Below are 3,526 nucleotides of genomic sequence, written 5' to 3'. Positions count from 1 at the left end.
GAAGGGAGAAAGACAAGCAGCTCTTGGAAGCTACCCCGTCAGGAGCTGGCCAGGCAGACTGACTTGCACCGGGGCTGGGTCCTTCCCACCAGACCTCACTCAGAACCATCCCTTCTGTCACCAAGCTGCCCCAAGATGGGACAGGAGGCTTGAGAGCTCATCCAAGAACAAAAGTCACGCATCTCCCTGGTCTGATTCGCCCCTCACCTGTTTCCTTAAAACCTCTAAAGAGAGGGTGGGGACCGATGGGCTGGGAGACCTGCATCTCTTCTAATGTCCTTTCTCCTCAGATTCCTTTGGTAAGAGATGACTGCTCACCAGGGCCTGTTGTGCAATAGTGAGTTTTGCCCCGTGGAGGCCAAAGGGGAGCAAAAGTGAGGGTGTTGCTATTTTGGCTGGAGACCAAGGAGGGCCTCTCTGAGGTGGCGCTGACTAGACAGCAGAGTGAAGCCAGGAGGCAGGTCCCTGGGGCAGGTGGTCAGGGACCTCAACAGAGCCAAGGGGTCTGGATATTCGCCTGCAACTTAAGACTCTCCCCACTCCCAGAACACCTCCAGTACCTACATAGCTTGAAAAAATATAAACTCATCTCCAGAAAAAGGGAGCAATCTGCTGCCAGTGTAACTTCCAGGGGCATCAAATGACGAGGTCCCCCAGTGCAAGCCCAGATCAACTCTTTATGCTAACGTATCTGGGTATTGCAGCCAATCATTTCCTCCAGTTGAAGAAGCTGAAAGAAGAAAAATCAGGCAATTGTGCCCCACAATACAGCTAAGTATTTAATGTGCTTTTAATGTTTACATTATTAACAGCAGTATTACAAAACGATATTTTACTTTCAACCGATTTCAGTGTGAGATTCGATGTCTCAATGACTGGGATCATTATGACTTGAAAACCTGACGCAGAGCTCCCTCCCGCCTCTCTCCTCCCCCTGATCGTGCCTCCTTTCTATAAAGAGCTGGCAGGGCTCCACGAGGCCCAAATACATGTTCTAAATGGATAGGGAGGTGCAGCCCTGCTGGGGGTTTTCAAGGAGCCAGGGGAGGCTGCATTCAGTGTGGAATGAGTGACAACCAGCAGGTGGGTGTTGAAATGGTCATCAACTCCCTGAGGGGCTGGCACTGCCAAGCCACATTCCAGGCAGTGCCTATTAATGTGCCCAGAATGGTGCCCGCTGACTGACAGGGCAGTGAGCCCGGACTCTGGCTCCAAACACCGATAGGCATGGGGGGTGGGGGTGGCGAGGTAAAACAAGGCCAGGGAGGCCCCCAGATCCCCCTGGGAAACCACAGAACGTACAGAAACACACGCTGTGCACAGTTCACGGCAGTGACACCACACAGAGGCCTGAAGAGGCACCTGATGGACGAGCAAGGGCACGGACTCCGGGGTCAGCCAGCTGGGGCTCACGTCCAGGCTCTGCCACTCCCCCACCTGGTGACCTTGACAAGTCCTTGTCCTTTCTGTGCCTCGGTTTCCAGTTCTGTAAAATGGGGATAACAGTGGACCCCACCGTGAGGACTACATGAATCAGTAGGAAGGCCTTTAGAATAGGCCAAGCACACAGAAAATACTCAGTTCGTGTCAATATATCATGCTAATTCCCGTTTTAAGATGAAGAGCTGAAGCTCAGAGTGATTAAACAGCCACCCAAGGTTGGCTGCTTCGAAGGAAGGCCCTCGCCTTTGCTGCCCTCTACCTGGAAGTCGTTCTGCTCCTTGTATGACTCAGTCTCTGAAACACAAGCCCCTCCAGGCCAGCCAGACCCCACCTCTGCCCCAGTCACTGCGGACCTAGCACCCTGACTTGACCCTTCCCTTCCCTAGCATTTATCACATCTGAAATTATCTTGTTCATTTACGAAAGGACTGAATACAGAAGAAACACTATTTGTTTTATTACTGTAGTTACTGTATGTCTGCTTGGTTGTTGTCTGTTTCCTCCATTTAACTGTAAAACCCATGGGACTGTAACTGAAAGTGGGGTCCAGCTGCTCAGCACTCAGTAGCCATTAAAGAGGCCAGGTTGGTGGAAAGTTTGCTCTATTTTGGATGCCAGCATCAGGGGTCGGGGAGGGTGAGGGCAGATGCCTGTCCAAAGACCAACTCCACCCCATCCCCAGCTGACAGCCAGTGGGCAAGAGTGTTGATAGGCTGAGGGAGGGGACTATGTGTAGAAACATACAGTCAGCTCTGAAAGTCATCTGGAAACTGGTCATCAGTGGTCTGATCAGTGTCATCCCGATTGAGTGCAATGAATCTTCAGTTCCGTGGTCGGCTTGTTCCCAGTTCCTTGAGGCCAGTTCTCAGAATTATGGCCACTGAAGTCATGGCTACAGTGTGGTCATCGTGTAGTTAACTACCTCCACCTGGTAGGGGCTTCAGTGTCTCTAAGACAGTTCATAGGATATAGCTCAAAATATGATCTATTGCTCTTGAAGAGGAGCTAAAGGTCCTTGACTTTGCTTAATGACTACATTATTATTGGCTTCTCAGGTGGTGCTAGTGGTACAGAATCCGCCTGCCAATGCAGGAGACACAGGAGATGCAGATTTGATCCCGGGATCAACAAGATCCCCTGGAGAAGGGCATGGTAACCCACTCCAGAATTGTTGGCCTGGAGAATCCCATGGACAGAGGAGCCTGGCTGGCTGCAGTCCATGGGGTCACAAAGAGTCAGACATGACTGATAATGAGGCACACACATTATCATTATTTGGTCTTCTTTGTTTTCCTTTGTTTCTGCCTTTTCTCGCTTCTCTGATTAAACTTTTTCTCTGGCTAAAGCTTTTCCACAGACAAAATGCAAGCAGAGGACATGGGGGTCATGGACCATAGGGTCCTGCTCTATTCCAGGATCTGGGCCATCATCTATCTTTGTCCACCACAGGAGAGGCGCTCAGGGCTGGTTTTGTGAGTGTGTGATCTGACGTGCCCCACACTTGGGTTAATGCTCTGCTGTTACTGTCTTGAAATTCATCATAATTTTTTAATAACATTTTCATTTTCATTGGACCCCCCCCCCGAAAATTGTACTCATAGTCCTAGATGAACAAATGAATGAATGAGATAGTCCACATTCCAACCCATATCTGTCAGCCTCCACAGCCTCACCACTGAACCTCAAGACACACAAGCCTGCAGGGGTTTGGGGAAGAGAGGTGGGTACTGACCCAGGACAAACACAAGCTGATCCAGAAGATGCTATGCTGGGGAAGGGAGATCCTTAGAAGGAGCCACTGATTCAGGTTTCTCCTACTCCACTTGTCCTTCTAAACCTGTCATTGTCAGTTCAGTTCAGTTGCTCAGTCATGTCTGACTCTCTGCGACCCCATGGACTGCAGCACACCAGGCCTCCCTGTCGATCACCAACTCCTGGAATTGTTGCTCAAACTCATGTCCATTGAGTCAGTGATACCATCCAACCATCTCATCCTCTGCCATCCCCTTCTCCTCCTGCCTTCAATCTTTCCCAGCATCAGGGTCTTTTCCAATGAGTCAGTTCTTCACATCAGGTGGCCAAA

Source organism: Bison bison, unplaced genomic scaffold (genome assembly GCF_000754665.1).
Source record: "Bison bison bison isolate TAMUID 2011002044 unplaced genomic scaffold, Bison_UMD1.0 scf7180017864270, whole genome shotgun sequence".
In the NCBI taxonomy this organism is placed as follows: domain Eukaryota; kingdom Metazoa; phylum Chordata; class Mammalia; order Artiodactyla; family Bovidae; genus Bison; species Bison bison.
Note: the sequence above shows the minus strand (reverse complement) of the source record.